Source organism: Ambystoma mexicanum, chromosome 11 (genome assembly GCF_040938575.1).
Source record: "Ambystoma mexicanum isolate Mex_15411 chromosome 11, UKY_AmexF1_1, whole genome shotgun sequence".
NCBI classification, from domain to species: Eukaryota; Metazoa; Chordata; class Amphibia; order Caudata; family Ambystomatidae; genus Ambystoma; species Ambystoma mexicanum.
In genome coordinates this window covers 686,042,326-686,062,575 of record NC_090934.1, presented here as the reverse complement: position 1 = coordinate 686,062,575, position 20,250 = coordinate 686,042,326, and the positions used below count along the sequence as shown (strand labels likewise).

General features: G+C 50.5%; 1 protein-coding gene and 1 long non-coding RNA gene across 4 annotated transcripts in view; one reads left to right on the top strand and one right to left on the bottom strand.

Annotated features, from left to right (window-relative positions):
- The window catches only part of ELP4 (elongator acetyltransferase complex subunit 4), a 1,964,259-nt gene that overhangs the window by 1,584,475 nt on the left and 359,534 nt on the right, over window positions 1-20,250 (bottom strand). The window lies entirely within an intron of this gene.
- The window catches only part of LOC138503660 (uncharacterized), a 501,646-nt gene that overhangs the window by 133,970 nt on the left and 347,426 nt on the right, over window positions 1-20,250 (top strand). The window contains exon 2 of the long non-coding RNA XR_011279682.1: window positions 1,658-1,787. This is a non-coding gene — a long non-coding RNA (uncharacterized lncRNA). The remainder of the gene's footprint in view (window positions 1-1,657; window positions 1,788-20,250) is intronic.

Here is a 20,250-nt window from a genome sequence, read left to right as displayed (position 1 = left end):
GGAAATCCAAGTCACTTCTGTCAAGAGGTCCCAAACCCATGCCAACAATGAACTCTCAACTGTCCAGTGGAGCAAAGAAACCCCAGATGCAGATTTGATTACTGCACAAAAAGAGGACCCGATTATTGGGAAATTTGATCAAGCTACTGAAGACCCTGTGAATTTTTCTCTGACAGAATCCGATTATATCGGGAAAGAGGATCTGCGGGTATTGATGAAGGTTTCCAAAATATTCAGAATCCAAGACAGTTAGTTGGTACCAAGAACCCTATCTGAATGTGACCAGTGGGTGGTCCTTACCTCAGTCCAAAGCCTGATGTTGAGTCAAGCCCATGACACGGCCACTGCCTGTCATAGGGGATTTCATAAGACATTAGAAATCTTGCGCGAGGTTGCATTCTGGCCACACATGGGGCAGGACCTCGACCTCTACTTAAAGGGGTGTCTGGACTGTGCTCAGTTTTAGCCAAGTTCTCTAACACACCAAGCTCCCCAATAGAAAAGGGGAAGGACAGTGCCTAGGTCAATTTGCAAGTTGGTTTAATCGTGCCAGTGATTTGCTCCTCTAGAGGAAACAAGTACTTGTTGACTGTCACATGCTTGTTTACCAAGTGGGTAGAATGTCTTCCAGCCACGAATTGTAAGGCGGAGACAGCTGCCACACCAATGATCAACCACATCTTCTCTCATTTCGGCCTCCCACAAAGGATTGAGTCGGACTGAGGAAGTCATTTTACCAGCGAGGTGATGACTAAGCTGTGGGAGATTCTAGGGGTAAAAGAAAATCTCCACATTGTTTACTGCCCAGCCTTGAGCAGGAGAGTCGAGAGGTACAATTAGACAATTGTGAGCATCTTGAAGAGGTTTGTGGTAGACTCTGGACCTAATTGGGACAATCGATTACTGCTTATCCTGAAGATGGTCCACGCCGTCTTCTGCAACAAAAATGTCTTCATTTGAGCTCATGGATGGATGAAAGATGGTGCTACCTCAGCATCTGCTCTACAGAACTCAAGAGCAGAACCTGATAAACCTGTCCACTACCCATGAGTACATTGAAAAGTAAAGGAAACACCTTCAGCATGATTTTGCTTATGCTCAGTGAAATTTAGAAAAGTCGACACAAGGAATGAAAACCTACTACGACTTAAAAACAACGACGAAGGAGTATGAAGTAGGGTCTACCTGTACAATTTTCAAAGGAACCAGACCAAGGAGTGGAAGTTCCTTCCGTCTTGGCGCTGTAACTTTGAAATCATCGATAACATTTCTGCGATTGCCAATAAGATCTGCATCCCTAAAGGAGACCATACAGAAGAGAAATGGGTCCAACTAATCTGTTAAATAGCTGTCACCCCAAACAGGCTTTACGAACGATTGATGAGCCCAGTGAGGGCAGAGCCCTGGAACCATCTGAAGAATGAAAGGAAAGAAAGAAAGAAAACCCGGATGTAGAATATCACACATTTACAAGGGGTTAAACAATTCATACAACACTTCATAATCAGGATGAGAAAAATAACGGTAGTAGAAACGTTCATGGAAGGCAAATAATGTCAATGTGTTATGTGATGTTGTGTTTTGCGAATTGTATGTCTATAATACTGGGGAAAGAAGTACTGTATAATATACTTAACCTCTCTTTTACTCTCTGCAGACCCAATAACTCCTTACCTTCAAAGCCTGGGGATAGGATGTTCGAAAAAGGGAGGGGTTCCAGGACCAAACCCCAAGATCAGAGCGCCATTCCCTCAGGATGGAGAAAAGAACTTGCATGCTCTAACAAGGTAATTTATGAAAATAGAAAGCAAAAAGAAAACAAAAACCCCACTCTCCCTTGCTCTTTTTAATGAGTCACCCCAACCAAAGACCCGGGTGGGAGGTGGGACTTGTGGGGTGAAACTACAGCCCCGGAATGACCGAGATTGAGAGGCCATGCAAGGCCCAATTGTAATAATGAAGCTGGCTGATGTGGATCCCCATTGGAATATGCAGGTCAGTCCAAAACATTTATTTTGCAACATGAGGCCTAGTGAATGAATGAAAATGGTATTCCCTCAACTTTGTCAAAATGGAAAGGCACTCAGCTGAAGGAGAGTGTGCCTCAGAACTGTAATATTGCTAACTGTGTCCAATGAATTCCAAAAAGACAAGTTGTGCGGTAGATTCTGACTTCAAGTAAACTGGGAAAAGGCACATTCATTTATGTATTTCTAAAGGGCCAAAAGCCAGCGGGCATTGGGCGCCAAAACAAAAACCCAAGAGACGATCCATTTAACATGATACAAGGTGGGTAAACTCAGAAGAATCAGTTAAGAGCAAAGTGATAGTTGGTGTGGTGAAGGGAGTTATCTAAACAGGTGAGTTTTCAGTGCTTTCTGAAAAGATTTCAGGTTGCGGTCTTCGGTCAGTGAGGTAGGCAAAAGGTTCTTTTAGGTATAGAGGCGCACTGCCATAAATGCATTTGTGGACAATTGATCCAGTTTTAAAGATGATTCTATCATGAACGGCTAACCAATGTACATTTTTCCTATGCTGAGTAATATGTTCGCGTTTAGACAGTTTGTTAACAATGCATACTGCGTTGTTTTGTGTCACTTAACATTTACCCAAGTTTATTCCTGAGGCCCCAACCAGCAGGGCATTGCAGGAATCCAATTTGGATAATACTGTGGCTCAGGCGAGGGTTGCTGCATTATTCTGGGAAACATAGGGGCAGATGTTTCTCAAGAGATTAAGAGAATAGTTACAGCTATTTATGGTATGATTGACATGTGCGTCGGATGCCAGAAAAGCCTCCAGATGAATTCCTAGTGTTTTCACTTTTTCAAGGACGGCGATAATATTTGCGCCAATTTGGAATTTAGAGTATTTCGAGTCAAATTTGGTCCGTGAGGCTGGAGAGCCAAAGATCATTAGCTCTTGTTTTATCCCCATTTATACAAAGACAGTTGTTTGCCAACCATGTCTCTATTAGGTGGTATCTATCTGCTAATGTAACGGTATCTTTTTCATAATCTCCTGAAATTTCAATGACCAGCTTTGTGTCGTCCGCATAGTTTGTGAAAAACACACCCATGTCATCCAGTAATAAGCATTGAAGCCTCACATAAAGATTAAAGTGCAAAGGGGACAGGCTTGACCCCTGTGGAACGCCACACCATATGGGGACTTTAGGGGATCGTGCCTCACCCCACTGGATTCTAGCTTCCCTATCCAAAAAGAATGAAAGAAACCGGGGGCGTGTCCTGGAGCGCCAGCGATGAGGCAGCTCCACTAATGGCCTCTGCATGGGTCCGGAGCTAAAAGCAATTTCCTTCTGGTTCATGCTATGCCCGCCATGAACGCTGCTAGATCGATGCAGCGGAACATCCCCAGCACCATTTCCTGCAACCTGGGAGCTTAAAGCCCCCAGGATCACTGTAAACGCGGCGGAAGAAGCATTCCTCTGGTGGCCGACACCGCAACCAAGATGGCGGCCGCTCCCCTGAGCCCGCACCTCTGCACTTTGCCAACTCCCCCTCCCCGGCACGCAGCAGACATCGGAGACCGGAGTCTCTCTGGCGCGCTTTAGGGGGGTGCTGACAGCCCCTGCTTCCACCTGCCCGCCAGCTCTACTTCGCCTCGGACAAGGGCTGCCTGTGCCTCTGGCCGGCCCAGCCCCCATAAACACAGGAGGCGCCGAGCGGGTCCCGTGCCGCACCACCAACGCTCCTCTCGCCAGTCACCGTGAGCAGGCGCTCTCCGGTGCCTCTCTTCCCTGCACGGAGGCCCCTGGCTCACAACCTGCAGCTCGTAGGAGCCCAGCCTGCAGCCCATCTCTGGTCCTTGTCTGATGCCTCAGTGAGCCCGCCACCAGCGAAATCCTCTCACCGGACCCCCGGAAGCCTGAGCGAGGAGCCGAATTTGCTGTGCGCCCTCCTGGAAGGGGGCCCCCCGCCTATCATCCACAACGCGGCCCTCGTGAGGGGACCACGCACCACCCAGGTGAGCCCTGTTGCCCCCAACACAAGTGGCGGGCCCTGGTTTCTCCTGCCTGGAGTGCCTTGGGGATTATCCCTTTTTCTCCCTCGCTCTGGCCCCACTTGCCATCAGCTGTCCTCTGGAGGGCTCGCCTGCAGGGGGTGGCCTAGACTTATGAGGCCCAGAACATCTGCCCCCACCAGCAGCCTGCCAACCCACGCAGACCCACGCTGCCCCCTCCTTGTGGGGCCCCTAAAACTCCCGATGGCTGCCCCCCAGCCCAGAGCATGACGCCTTCCTTGCCTTCCTGGGATGCCCCTGCCCACCTCCCCTCTTCGCCAGCCGGGGAGAGCCTGCTTCTGCCAGCTGCACCCTGGGCCCTTGCCGCAGAGGGCCGCCCGGAGACCCGTGGCCACCTTGCACTGTGAGGCCGCCTCATCACTGCTACCAACACCGCCTCCTGAAGGCCTGGAGGTACTTCCCACCTACTCAGCCTCCTGGGGCGCTCCGGCCCATTCCATCCCCAATTGCCCCGGCTTCTGCCATTTCTGGACCCTGCGGCACGTGGACTCGGCTAGGCCCCCTGAGCATGCCCCCTCACTCCGAAGCCATGACCAAAGCACTAAAGTCCTCCAAATCAGCTGGCATTCCCACCATGCTACAGGCTTCAGAAAAAGGAAAGAAAGCACACCCCCTAAACTTACACCCCAGAAGGCGACCAATGACAAAGGGACGCTCACAACCAAAGAGGACCTACAGGCCTTCATGTCGGATATGAAATCAGAATTCAGAACCTGTTTGATGGAACTCACTGCTAAATTGGAACAAACTGACCGAAGGGTCAGTAGCATTGAGCAGAGGATGGGAGGGGTGGAGGACCTGGCCACAGATGACTCCAACTCGCTAACGGAGATACAACGTACCGTCCAGACGTTAATGGAGAGAACTGAAATTCTTGAATTCAAATAGGAAGACATGGCAAATCGCTCCCCGCCTCAACAACCTACGCATCCGAGGGGTGCCTTCTTCAATCCCTGACAAGGAGCTCCCTGAATATGTAAGCACCTTCTTCCAGTCTCTACTACTGGATCTGGACAAGGCCCAACTCCTACTTGATCGAACCCACAGATTGCGCCCTCGTCGGGGAGTGGACACAGACCCCCCTCCGGACGTAATTACAAGAGTCCACTTTTACACCACCAAGGAGGCCATTGCAGCAATGGGCCGATCAAAGGATGAGCTCTCTTTCCAGGGTGTCCGACTACAGATCTTCCAGGACCTCTCCCCTCTAACTCTCCAGAAGCGCAGGATGCTTCATCCACTCTTGCTCTTCCTACGAGACCAGCAGATCTGTTATCGGTGTCTCTTTCCCACGGCGCTTCAATTTTCATACAAAGGCACCCCAGCACCATCAGCCACCTCGACGACGCAGCCTCGATCCTCCGTCCAGATTCTCCCGGGACCTCAGACCCATCCTTCCCGGGCCGTACAAGCCCTGCTCCCAACACAACTTCCCCGAGACGGACCCCTGGTCAAAAGTGCAGAGAAGCCGCAAACCCAAATGACGAGCGAGGATGCCTGCGCAAGATACATAGCACTGGAACCACCTAACTTTTCTGAGCCGGCTGCGCACCCTGTGCGGTCCATACCCTCCTCCAAGGTGGATGTCACCACTTTACCCTTGGAGAGACTTTCAACCATGTTGGTCATTCTGTCAGTCGACAGCCTGGGTGGCCAGGGAATGGGCAGATAGTTCCAAACCGGTCGCCCTGGTCGCAGTTTGGACCCCCCGTTGGAGGCCCTCCCATTAGAGGCCGATGTTGGAAGTTCAGATCTCCCGTTGGAGACCATTTATTAAAAACCTTCAGCCACAGGACCCCCCCAAAGCTGCGGTTCCCTCGCAGTGCTGGCTGACTCACCTTGCCCCCAATGACCCCCCCCCACAGAATCCAGATTCTGAGTGCCAGCCCCCACATCTAAAATTAAAATTCACTACTTTGAACGTCAGAGGTTTGAATTCCCCCCCGAAGAGGAAATCCGTCCAGCAAAGGCTACAGAACGATGGGTCCTCAATCGCTTTCCTACAAGAAACGCATCTAATCCAAGCAGACTTTTCTCGCCTGCTCAGCAGACCATTCCCCCTACAATTTCTGGCATCCAATGGAACCAAGAAGGGTGGTTCTGCCATCCTCTTCGCAAAAGACTTGAGGCCCCAGATCTTAGACTCGCCAAGTTGCCAGGAGGGTCGCTTTATGGCAGTCAAATGCATCATCCTCGGCCAACTCTACACCCTCGTCTCAGCCTACGTGCCGAACGACCACCAGGAAGGATTCCATTAGGATCTGGAGGACTCCCTCCTTCCATTCATTGAGGGGCAAGTAGTCATTGGCATAGACTTCAACAGGGCCCCGTACCCACTTAAGGATAGGTCTCACCCCCCAACATCCAGGGATCTGAAGTTGGCAACAGCTCTTCTCCACTTACTTCGCACGCTGAACATCGTTGACACCTGGAGGGTTCTATCCCCAGAAGAGAAAGACTTCTCCTTCTATTCGTACGTGCATCGTACCTTCTCTAAAATCAACCTACTGCTAGCTTCCCCCAGATCCTGACCTTCACGGATGAGGTTACGATTGGCCCCCGTATCATCTCGGATCATGCCCCAGTCTCGCTCCCCCTGCGGTCCCATGACCCGGATCCTCCTCCCCACCACCAGTGCAGCCTGTATGACCACATCATGGGGGACATGGTAGTGAGAGACGCAATTGCCAGAACACTTAAAAATTTCTTCGCTGAAAACCGAGAGGAGGACCCCTCCCCGGCTAAAACCTGGGACGCCATGAAAGCCGTGCTTAGAGGAGAATTAATCGCCCAAGGTGCCGTGTTCCATAAACAGAAGCAAGCGACCCACGCTATCCTGGAGGCCGAGGTCCGTGAGGCCGAGGCCACTCATAAACGGAAAGGCTGGTCCCCAAAATCCTATAGGGTCTTACAAATGGCAAGGAAGAGACTCGAGGCACACTACGCCGATTCTACAGCAAACCTGCTAGCCAGAACCAAACAATGGTACTACGTCCATAACAACAAGGTTAACAAGCTGCTGGTCAGTAAATTGGCTAAGGAATAGAACAGAAATACCATCCTGGGTCTCCACGATCCACAGGGGAAGGTCCACCATGTGAATCGCGAGAAACTTCGTCTAGTATTCGCCCACCAGTCGGAAATAATGACAGCAGTCCCGCAGGACCTAGCCGAGCAGCGCTCCTATATCCAAAAGGCGGCACTCCCGCTCTTGACCCCAGAGGCAAGAGAAGATCTTAAAACGCCTATTACAAACGAGGAATTGGAGGAAGCCATTAAAAGCCTGAAGCCTAGGGACCCAGGCCCAGACGGATTCTCCACACGATTTTATAAACTCTTACGGCCAAAATTAGTGGGCCCCCCTGACCCACTGGTACGGTTACCCCATCAATGCAGGAGTCCATCACGGTCCTCATACTCAAGCCTGGAAAGGACCCCCAGGAGAATAGTTCATACAGACCCATCTCTTTGTTAAACTTGGACGCCAATATATATTCCAAGATCCTGGCCAATCGCCTCGCGCCTATACTTCTGAGCATCATCGACCCGGATCAGACAGGGTTTATTTTCCATAGGTCGACAAAGGGTAACATTTGCAGGGCTCTGGATCTGATAGAGGTCGCCAATCAGGACTCCCAACAGCTGGCCCTGCTGGCACTGGATGCAAACAAAGCCTTCAACAAGGTGGACTGGCCCTACCTGTGCCTTACCCTGGAGGCCTTTGGCTTTGGCTTAACCTTCAGGAGGATGATCCTAGCGAACTACCAAGCCTCCAAGACCAGACACAGAGTTAATGGCCGCCTGTCAGATCCAATTCCTCTCACATGCGGAACTCGACAGGGATGCCCACTATCTCCCCTGCTTCGCCTTGGCCATGGAACCGTTAGTCCAGCGAGTTCGCCTGAGCCCCCTGATCAGTGGCCCGAGGATCGGCTCGGCCCAACACAAAATTGCCCTCTATGCGGACAATGTGCTGCTAGCTATCACAAACATCAAAACTTCCATGAGGGCAGCCCTAACCGAAATCCAGGGCTTCAGAAGGGTATCGGGATTTGCGATCAACTTCCAAAAATCAACAGCGCTCGGAGTGGGCCTGAGCCCAGGTGAGAGGGAGACCTTAGAGAAGCATAGCCCGCTCCAATGGAGTACCCAAGCGATCCCATACCTGGGGGTTCAGATCCCCGCTCACCCAGCAAATGTTTACCAGGTCAACTTCCCCCCCTCTCTTCGAGGAATTGGAAAGGGACCTCGCCCATTGGCAGACGCAGGAGATCTTGCTGCTTGGACGAATAACGACATGCAAAATGAACCTTCCCCCCCGCTTCCTCTACGCCTGTGCTTCCCTCCCAACCTCAATCCCTCTCCCCCCTTTACAGCAGCTCCAAAGGAAAATCATCGACTTTATCTGGAAAGGCAAGAAAGCGAGGATCCCTCGGAGAACAATGATAGCCAGCACGAGAATAGGAGGACTGGGGGTGCCGGACCTCCGGAAATATCAAACAGCAGCGCAACTGGCCCACCTTCAAGCATGGGGACTCGCCACTGAGCGCCCAAAATGGGTAGAGATCGAACAATCCCTCCTCTCTCTCCCCCTTCGCTTTCTGCCGTTTATCCCCACCGCACTACGCCGGAGCTGGCCAGGAGTGCTGACCACCACGAAGGAGTCGATAAAGGCATGGGAGTGGGCCCGCAGACTTAGAGGTATCCCACGGGGCCTGAGCGCATCCTCTCCAGTCTTCCTCAACCCAGCCCTTTCCCCGTGAACTCACCCAACGAACTTTAGGAACTGGGTGGCAGCAGGCCTCGAAACCTTGGGACAGCTATTTGAAGGGGACTCCCCCCTCACTTTCGAATGCTGTAAAACTATTTTCCAGCTAGCGGAGACGGACAGATTCACTTATGCCCAATTGAGACACTGGTGCTCCCAACCCAAAACCCGAGTGGAGGCCATATGTCCCCTGGCCCCGCTGGAGCTTACAGTAAACGACCTGCCTGCCCGGGGAAAGATCTCGACCCTTTATAAACTATTGCAGAAAGATCCCCTCCAATCTAGGCCCACCTACATGTCCCAATGGGAGGCGGACCTGGATCATGCTATCGAAGATCACACGTGGGTGGACATCTGGTCCAGAACGCGCACAGCATCCTGTTGCATCATCAACCGGGAATGCGCCCACAAACTGCTTTTGCGCTGGCACTACCCCCGCATGCGTCTCCATCACTTCCAGCAGGCTCTGGACCCCCACTACTGGCGTCTCTGCGGCCGCCCAGGCTCTTACTTCCATATGTGGTGGACCTGCCCTAAAATAAGGGAATTCTGGACCCAATGCCTAGCTACCATAAAAGGCATCACTCAAGTGGAAATTCCGCTAACGCCTGAGCAAGTCCTCCTGGGGATCCCACTCCCGGACTCTTGCCCGAGAACAGGGAGGTGGGCAACACGGATATCCCAATTCTTGCTGGCGGTCAAAATCACAGTTGCCCGCACCTGGAAGTCGGCGGAAGGGCCCTCTGGTGGGTTAAACTTTGGGACAGCCTGATAGCCGAGAGGGTCACAACAGCCAAAGCGGGACTGCTCCACCGATTCACTGATATTTGGGTCATAGACTATGACTAGAACTACCCGGCCCTGACCTACAAGCCACGCCTGATCGCAAGAGCCCTCCATTTTACGGGCGACAATTCACCGCATGGTCAGGCCGAATGAGGCCCGGAAACAAGGCCTGCTTGGCAACATGGGAAGGGGGGGGGTACATTTTGGTTTTATATGCTCTGTGAGGTTATAACCAATGTCACAGTATATGTTCTCCTGCGCACTGATTCATAAATAAACACATTTTTTAAAAAAAGAATAAAAGAAACCATTTGAGTGCTTGATGAGAGCATTGACCTAAGTGTCCAAGTGTCTCCTTCAGAATACTGTGGTGCACCAGGTCGAATGTGGAGGATAGATCCAACAAGGTCAGCATGCCCAGTTTGCCTTCCTCGATAAATTGGAGCATGTGAGTCTGAAGATCTATAAGGGCAGTCTGAGTGAGGTAATTTGGTCTAAAGCCAGATTGTTTGACATGCAGGATTACTTCAGCTTCAATGAATGATTGATATTGTTTATACGCAGCTTTATCCAGAATTTTAACAAGGAGGTTGCAGCTCGTGATGGGTCTAAGGTTCTTAGGGTGTTTAGGATCCAGATTCAGCTTTTTTTTTGTATGGGAGTAATTTCAACCGTTTTAATGCCCGTAGGCACATTTTCATCGCAAAAGTATGCATTGACGAATCTAGTAAGAAAGGGCGTAAACATTTCCTTATTATTAAGAACTATTTTAGAGAGGACAATGTTCTCGGAACATGCTGTTGGTTTCATGGCTTGAAGTATATATTCCATGTCATTTATTTCTAATCTGGCGAGTGTGAAGGTATGGCGTGCCTGAATGTGGGTGTTATACTCTTTCTGGCATATGGCCTTACCTTGTATACTATTGGACTTCAACATCTTTTTGATTTTTGTACGAGATTTGGTGATTTTCTCATTAAAAGCAGCCTGAACTGTTGAGTTATCTTCTGTGGTGGGTCCGAAAGGTACCTGAAGAGAATTTGGTTTCTCTAAAAATGTGACAATCTAGAACAATTTCCTGGAGCGGTTTGATGCTTTTTCAATTTCTTCATTATAAAAGTTATTTTTGTCCTCTGTCACCCTATTTTTGTAAATCTTGTCTGCTTGTTTCCAGGCGTCGTTAGAGGACTCAGGCTGGAATTTGATACAAATGGATTCTAGTTTATGTTTCTATTTGTTTAGGTCTCTCAGTTCGTCGTTGAACCACTTCTGGTGTGTCGGATTTTTACAAACCTTTCTATTTTTCAATGGTGCAACGTGGTCTACTAGTGTTGTAAAGTATTTGTGGTATTTTTGATAGAGATCTTCTGCTGAGTCGCCCTCTAATGTATCCCTCAGGATGGAATTTAGGACGGATGAGAGCTCAGCTGAGTCTAGTTTTTTGTAGTTCCTACTACTGATTGATTTTTTTGAGGGGTCTGAGGGTTTTATATGTTCACTAGGTAACTGTAGGTCCGATTCTATGGAATGGTGATCCGACCATATGCATGGTAGGGTTAGGTATGCTCGGGTAGTTAGACTTTTGTGTGCATATCCAATCAAGAATATGATTTATGTTGTTTGTGGGGGTGTTGTTGATAACTGTGTATTGGGCTTTGTTTAAATCCTTTTCCAGTTGAATAGCCTCTTTGTCGGTTTTGTCACCTTTCCATCTATTAAAGTTGCTGAGGAGAAATGTGGGCCAATTAGTGCCTTCAAGGGTACTTAGGATGTGCATTAGTTCATTATTAAAATTGGGCATTGGGTTAGGTGGTCTGTAAAGAAGGACAATGCTAATGCAACTGTTGGGTTGGGATTCATTTTTGCCAGCAGTATCTCACAATCTTGGCAGGAAATGGGCATGGAGAACAGGCCTAGCTCTGTTCTTGCTATTATGGCTACACTGCCCCTGGTTCCAAATTCTTTTTTTTTTTAACAGAGAATGGAGTATCCAGGCGGAACCACCATACTGGTGGCTGGGGCAATAGAGTTTTGAATCCATGTTTCAGTGAGGCACAAAATGTCCAGTTTCTTTTTAACAATCATAACATGAATGTTGATTGAATAATTGTTTAGTGACCTTGTGTTTAAGAGTGCCTTTTGTAGTGAAGTAAAAATCGTTTTTTTAGTCAAAGACAAATCAATGTTGCTTTGGGGATCAAAAATAGGCATTTTCTGTACCGAGATGTTTCCAGGTGTTAATGAGACTTGGGGATTTGTGGAATTATACTGAGCCTGTGTATGCTCCTCGGTCGTAATCTGGGGATTTCTCCGATTTGGGACAGCGTGTTGAGTCATACTGCTGCAATCCAGTTTGGAATGTTTTAGTCTGTTTATAAAAGCAATCCTATTTGCTCGTATGGCTGCCATGGTTAGAGATTCTCCTTCGAGATAGCCTATGTTGAGACAGGAATATACAAGGGGCGCAAAGAGTTTAACATCAAGGGGAATTAATCAGGAGTTGAAGGGAAGTTACCTGGTAATCAAAGATTCCGGGCCGCCAAAAATGCAGAAGACGGCGAGGACCGGCTTGGCCCAGAAGCGCTGGCACAGAAGCACCTAATGTTTGTTTTTGAGGCAGGCTGAGGACTCTGCTAATAATGCCAAAGGCTACTGCTCTTCAGATAACAAACAAGATAGTAGTAAATATAAAAGTAGGTTATAAACGAACAACGTTTAGATGCACTTGAAAGGCCTGTAGGGCTTGAGCACTGTAGCAGCTCCAAAAGGTTTATGTGATTCTGGGCTGTGAACTGTGTCCACAGGCCATGCGCTGTGTGGTGAAGGTAATGGCCTCTCCATACAGAGAGTGAGGCATCTGTTGTAACAATCGCGTGTACTGTTGGACTGTGAAAGGGTTTTCCCTTTAGCAGATTTTCCTTTGTCCACCAGTGTAGGGCTTGAACTAGCGTTAGCTAAACAACCACTAGATCATCCCACTGACCGCTTGCTTGAGACCACTGTTCGCTTACTACTCTTGCTTTGGGCGCAAGCGCAACAGTGCGTGCGGACCAATGTAAATGCATGAAGCCATCATCCCGAGCAAGCACATTGCTTTGCTTACGGTTATTTGGCAACCAGCTAGATACTGAGGTATTTGCAGCAGTATGTTTTGTACTCTTTTGAGGGGAAGACTAGCCCTCTTCCGTCTTTATGATAGCTCCTAAGAACTGTTTGGTCTTGCTTGGAACAAGACTTGATATTTTCTCGTTGATTGAGAATCCCAATTGGAACAGAAGAATGATTGTCCTTTGGGTATTTTGCTTGCAAAGCTGAAGGGATTCCCCTGTTATTAGCCAGTCGTCCAGAAAAGGGTACACTGGGATTGATTCTCTGCGTAGGTGCGTCGCCACTACTGCTAATACCTGAGTGAATACCATTAGATCGGAGGCTATGCCGAAGGGTAGCACCTTGAATTGGTAGTGTTGATTTGCTATTTTGAAGCGCAAGTATTTTCTGTGCGCTGACAACATTGAAATATGAAAATATGCATCCGTTTCAGCAGTGGGATTATTTCTTGTAGCATTGTCATGTGGTATTGCTGAGGCTTGACATAAGTGTTCGCAGGGAAAATTGTTAGGTCTTTCTTTGGCACAAGGAAGTACATTGAATAGATTCCCTTGTTTAACTGGTTTGATGGGACGATTTCTATGGCGTCCTTTAGCAGCACTGCTTTGACCTCTTCCAGCAGGATGTGCAGTTCCTTCTGCGTTGTTTGTCATTGTCTTGGCGGGTGGTTGGGTGGTGTTTGTATGAGTTCTATGCAATAGCCTCCCGCCACGGCTGAAATTGACCACTTGTCTGATGTGATCCCCTCCCATGCCCATGCAAAATGCGACCTCTTATTGCAGAGGAATGGGAGCGGACTTGTAGCGAGTGGTCATTGCTTTGGAGGAGGAGGATCTGTCTCTACTGGACCTTCTGTGGCTCCTTTGAAAATTGTGTTGGGAGGACCGCCCCTGCGAGGAACCCCAGGATGAATTATGCCTACCCTGTTGTAGTTGGAGGACCGCTGGGAGTTTTGTCCTCTAAATCAGCCTGTATTAAAACCACCTTTCTGCACAAAGGGTTTATCTGTGAGTTGTCCCAGGGATTTGAGGGCATCATATTCCTCCTTCGCACTTTCTGGTCGTCCTCGACCACTTTAACAAATAAGGCGTTAGGCTCAATTAGCATATTTAAAAGGGTGGCTTGGGTTTCCAGCTTGAAACCAGATTGCCGTAGCCCTGTCTGGCGTTGATGAGGGTACCCTCAGCAACAATCCACCCTGCATTTTCTGCTGCGTCCAGATTGTTCTTTAGGATGCAGCTTGCCACCCGTTTATCTTCAGCTACTGTTTGTATAGCTGTGTCTTTAGGGGCTCTGGTGCCGAGCCCATCTGTTGTGAGCTCCCTTCCCATTTGTGACAATTCTAACTCGCCAGTATCCTAGTGTTGTTGGCTAACCTCACTTGGTCAGCAGCCGAGGAAGCTACATCCTTTTGCTCTCCTTGTCAGGAGGGGCTTCAGCAGAGGCTAAAGGTGTGCCCACTCTCTTCCTTGTGGTGATCACTACTAGAGAGCCAGGCTTTAGCTGCCCCTGATGTACAATGGGTCTGATGGGGCTGGTCTAAACATCTTCTCAACGCGAGGGTTGACTGCCCTGGTCAGATTGGGGGTAAATAACGAAGGCTGAATGCACCTTTGGACAGATTGGAGCAGAGGAATGAACTGTGTTGCAGATCTCTATCCCCGAGGAAGTCTTCTACAAAGTCTATATCGACTTGTGCCTCCTGTGCATCGATTTTAAAGTGGTTTGCAGCTTTTAAAAGAAATTATTGGGGCGTGGCCAGGAGCGCCAGCGATGTGGCGGCTTCCCTGATGGCCTCCGTCTGAGACCCACGGCATCCAGCAATAATTGAATCCTTCTCTGATCGGATCGAAGCAACTGTCCGATTTATGGAAATCAGAAGACCAGAGGCACTAGATGCAGCCCAGTAGGGCTCCGCTGACCCCCTATTTTGTCCTGAAATAGCCTAAACTCTCATGCAAGCTCAGTCGTCACCCGGCGCTTCCAAGATGGCGGACAGGACTTCCAGGTCGCCCGGACGAAGAGCGCGATGAAGCGCGTCCCCGCCCAAACTGGGATGTGGAGGCACAGCCTGGAGAGAGCCGACAATACCCGCGGAGTGACGAGGGAGAGGTGCCTGCTTCTCGGCTGAGCCGTGCAGGAGCATTGGAGCATTGGGAACGGGCGGCAGGCCGCCTTCCCCCCCTCTCCGCTTGCCTGAAGCGTGGGCTGCAGCCTCATACAGCAGCGTCAGGAAAGGGGAGAGCCCATTCCTGTGATGTGATGATCCTGCGGGGGAAGCAACGAGATCCGTGCCCGAGGTGCCGGTCGAGCGGGAGCTCCCGAGCCTGGGCCCAGCATTGTTCTCCGGGGATAGACAGGGGAGATGCCGGCGGCAGGCTACAATCTGGCTCCCCGGGTGCACCCGACGGCGGCGACCGAGGTCCTTCAGACACCGAAAAGGTGAGAGCGCGACTGCGAGGCCTGAGGGGGTGCTAGTGAGCCGCTGCTGCCAAGAAGATCTGACGGCACAATCGCCATGCGGGCGGTGCACCTCTTGGGCCCCTCTGAGGCCCCCCTACATCCTGGGGTGCCCCGGCCCATTCTCCCTACTTCAGTCACAACTTGGGGCTGGCCCCCGGTGGCGGCACCCCCAGGAGCCCTTCTCCGAATCCTGCTAGAATCTTCCGGCTGCCTGGCACTACCCTACCGCCCTTCATCAAAGTACTACACTGGCGACACACCTACTCCAGCACAATTCCAACGCCGCAGGGACCCGACACTGGGGTGCCCACCCACCCTGCTACCTGGCTGCTTCCTGTGGCGCCCCTGCCCATTATTCGCCACTGGTGTCCCGGATCTCCATCTTCGTGGCGGGAGAGGTCCACCTCGCCATCATCGGATTCTGACTGCCTGTGTCAAGGGTTCATCCCCTCCTCCCCTCCATCACGCTTGAAACCTAGGGAGAAGCACTCTGGACCCTCCTTGGGACCCCAATCTATCGTGACCTGACAACCTGAGAGCTTCTGAATCAAGCCCTAACACCCCTCACATTGACGGATCCCCCCTCTCTCAGCCCCCCAAAAAAAAGGGATCCCTAGACTCTAGCGGACCTTCTCAATTTAAGCATAAGCAGACCCAGAATGCCCGGAGTCAAACCCGGCATGATGTCGAAGCTAGCTAAAGCAGCCAAATCCTCAGACATTTCCACCAGGCTTCTAGCAGCGTACAAGACAAAGAAACCGGCCCCCCCCCTAAACTAACCCCACAGAAGGCCCCCGAGGAACAAGGAAAACTGGCTACTAAGGAAGACATCCAAGCCTTCATGCGGGACATTAAAGCGGAGTTCCGGTCCTGCATGACAGAGCTCTCCACGTGGATGGAACAGAAAGATCAATGACTCACTGAAGCGGAACAGAGGCTGGGTGAGGTGGAGGAGCTGACCCAGAGTCACAACGCCACTCTACTAGACATGAGACGCGAGATTCAAGCGTTGCAGAATAGGAGTGAAGTGCTGGAGTTTAAGCAGAAGGACCTAGAAAATAGGGCGCAACAAAATAACCTGCGCATTTGAGGGGTCCCGTCAACGATCCAAGACAAAGAACTGCCAGAGTACATAGGCAATTTCTTCCAAGCGCTCCTCCCCCTCTTGGACAAACCCCAACTCATCCAGGACTGCACCCATAGATTGCACCCAAGACGAGGAGTGGACTCTGACGCTCCCCCGGATGTAATTACCAGGGTCCATTTCTATGCCACTAAAGAGGCTATCTTAGCAATAAGCCGCACCAAGTATGAGCTCGCGTTCATGGGCACCCAGCTCCAGATATTCCCGGACCTCTCCCTGATGACCCTACAGAAAAGAAGAGCCCTCAAGCCTTTAACCCTATTCCTACAGAAGCAGCAAATACGCTACCGATGGTGTTTCCCTCCACTCTCCAATTCACATTCCAAGGAACCCAGCGCAAGATAAGCCATCTAGAGGACGCAGGGTCCATCCTACACCCGAACTCTCCAGAGCCCTTGCCCGCCCAGAGTCCACTCCGTCAGCCAGAAGAATCAGAACAGTTGCCCCAGAGACAGCAACAGCAGTCCTGGTCCAAAGCCCAGAGACGCCGGAAGATAAAATAATCCTGCCACGACCGGTGATCGTGAAATGACCGATCCAATAACTAAAAAAGAAATCAATGATGCTACGGGTCTCGAGAGGCCCATACCCCACTCCAAGGAGTATGTCACCAACCCACCCTTGGAGACAAACCCAACTGAGTTGTTTGATCCTAGCTCCGTTGGCTGGGAAGACAGTTATGGCCCAGTTGGCTGTGGGAAGGGCTGCACCGGAAAGTCCGGCCCCCCACTCAAGTATAAGTTTACCTTCCCGTTGGAGGAAATATAAAACCCAGCCACAGGAAGACCACGCTGAATCTAAGTCCCTAGATGATGGCTGAGAACCTCCATCCTCCCCCCTCAGATAAGCTCCCCTCACCGGAGGACGCCCAGGAGACTCCCCCTCCACACCAAAAATTGAAATTTTTAACGAATAACGTCAGGGGTCTCAACCCCCCGCAGAAGAGGAAAGCGATACTGCGGCGCTTACAGAACGATGAGGCTTCCATAGTCTTCCTCCAGGAGACACATCTGACCCCGGCTGATTTCTCCCAGCTCCGTGACCGGCAATTCCCGCTGCAATTTCTGGCATCGACTGGCACAAAGAAGGGTGGTACAGCGATCCTATTTGCCAAGGGACTCAGACCACAGATCCTAGACTCCTTGCTTTGCCCGGATGGCCGCTTCGTAGCTATAAAATGGCGAATTTTCGGCCAACTTTACACCCTGATCTCGGTTTATTACGCTCCTAATGATGAGCAAGAGGAGTTCTATTCCGCCTTAGAAAGAGCCCTCCCACCATTTGCTGAGGGCCAGACTATCATCGGGGGAGATTTCAATGGGGTTCCTGATCCATTGACAGACAAATCACACCCTCCGACTCGTAGAGACTTCGGCCTGGCAACAGCATTACTCAAACTATTTAGAACCCTGGATGTAGTGGACACCTGGAGAGTCCTCCATCCTGAGGTCCGAGACTACTCGTTTCACTCATACGTACATAGAACGTATTCACGCATCGACCTCCTCCTGGCCTCCCCGCAAGTCTTAGCATTTACAGATGAAGTCCTCATTGGTTCCATAATTCTTTCAGATCATGCTCCAATAATCCTAACCCTCAGAGCCCATGACCCTGACCCGGCCCCGCGATGCAGATGGTCCCTCTATGACCCGATCTTGGGAGATATGTCAGTAAGAGACGTAGTGCCTTAAGTTATATAGGAGTTCTTTAAAGAAAATAGGAATGAGGATACCTCCCCTGCAAACACGTGGGATGCAATGAAGGCGGTGGTGAGAGGATCTCCCAAGGAGCAGCCTACCACAAACAAAAGCAACAGATCCGCCAAAACCTTGAGAGCAATGTGCAGGAGGCTGAGACAGTGTGTAAAGCAAGGAACTGGACACCGAGAACCTACCGAGCCTTGCAGGCAGCCCAGAAGAATCTGGAGGCCCACTATGCTGAGGATACAGCGCAGCTCCTGGCCAAAACGAAACAAAGCTACTACGCCAGAGGTAATAAAGCAAATAAATTCCTGGTGGAAAAATTAGCGAGAGTTAAGAAGAGGAACACAATTATAGGCCTGCGTGATCCCCAAGGTACAACGCAGTTCGCGGATCGCGATAAACTGCGGATTGCAGAGGCCCACCTGGTAGATACGATGTCGGAAACCCCGAGATCTAGTGGAGAACAGCAAACCTACTTGCAGGATGCAGCCCTACCTCACATCACAACCACAAGAAGGGAAGAGTTAGAAGCCCCGATCACCCATGAGGAAGTCGACGCAGCCATTAAAAGCCTGAAATCAAGAGCCCCTGGACCAGATGGGTTCTCGTCTCGATTTTACAAACTCTTTCGGCCCCAGCTGCTGGCCCCCATGACGACGCTCTTTAATTCCTTTGCCATCTCAGGATCCATCACCCCGTCGATGCAAGAATCAATAACAGTTTTAGCTCTCACACCAGGAAAAGACCCCAAAGACATTGCGGCATATAGACCCATCTCCCTATTGAACCTAGAACCTAGATGCAAACATTTATTCAAAGGTCTTGGCAAACTGACTAGCGAGAATACTCCCAGATATTATAGATCCAGACCAGACAGGCTTCATAATGAATAGAGCAACCACAGATAATACACGCAGGCTCCTCAATCTGATCGAGATAGCTAAACGAGACTTGCGAAAATTAGCCCTGTTGGCCTTAGATGCGACCAAGGCCTCTGATAAAGTAGACTGGTCGTTCCTCCGACTCATCCTGGAATCTTTCCATTTTGGACCTTCCTTTTTGAAGCTCGTTTTAGCAAATTACGAAACCCCGAATACCCTCCTCCGGATGAACGGCCTAATCTCCAGCTCAATCCCTCTATCGTGTGGCACTAGGCAGGGGTGTCCTCTCTCCCCTCTTCTCTTCGCCCTGGTAATAGAACCCCTAGCCCAACGTATCCGATCAACTCCAGAATTAATGGCCTCCAAGTAGGCCCTTCCCAACATAAGATTGCGCTATACGCGGACGATGTGATGCTGACCCATAACGGACACCTCCCAGTCATTGAGGGCTGCCCTAGCAGAAATGCATAGATTTGGAAGAGTCTTGGGATTTTCCATCAATTTTGTGAAATCAACAGCCTTGGAGATAGGCCTGGAATGGGCAGACAAAGAATCCTTTAGATCCCATTGCTCGATCCCACTAAGTGAAAAGTCAATCCCTTACCTTGGAGTCCAGATCCCCGCCTGCCCCGAGGATACCTACTGGATAAATTTCCTGCAGCTTTTCAAGACCTTGGAGAAAGACCTGGATCGCTGGCTCTCACAGGAGATTTCGCTAATAGGTCGCATCGTGGCCTGCAAGATGAACCTCCTACCACGATTCCTTTACACCTGCTCCACCCTCCCCACCATAATCCCCTGCCCTCCGCTTCAGCGTCTTCAGAGGAAGATATTCAGCTTCATTTTGAAAGGGAAAAACTCACCTATCCCACAGAAAACTATGCTGTGTGCCCCAAACCTGGGTGGCCTCGGGGTCCCCAACCTCCAAAGATACCAGATGGCAGTGCAGATAGCTCACACTCGGGCCCGGACCATCGCATCAGGGCGCCCCAAGTGGACGGACATAGAACAGTCCCGACTACCTCTTTCCCTCTGCTTTCTGTTACACCTGCCGGCCTCCCTACGGCGGACTTGGCCATCCATCCTATCATCGACCAAACAGACTCTAAAAGCATGGGACTGGGCGCGCAAATCCAGAGGCATCCCGAGAGACCTAAACCCATCCGTCCCAGTGTTCCACAATCCAGCCTTCTCACCTGGGACCTCTCCCTCGAACTTTAAAAACTGCTTCGCCGGAGGCCTCAACTCCCTAAGTCAGCTATTCGAAGGGACTCAGCCGCTGACTTTTGCCCAATGTAAAAGCGCCTCTGGCCTCTCGGAGACCGACAGGTTCTCTTATATCCAAATCCGCCA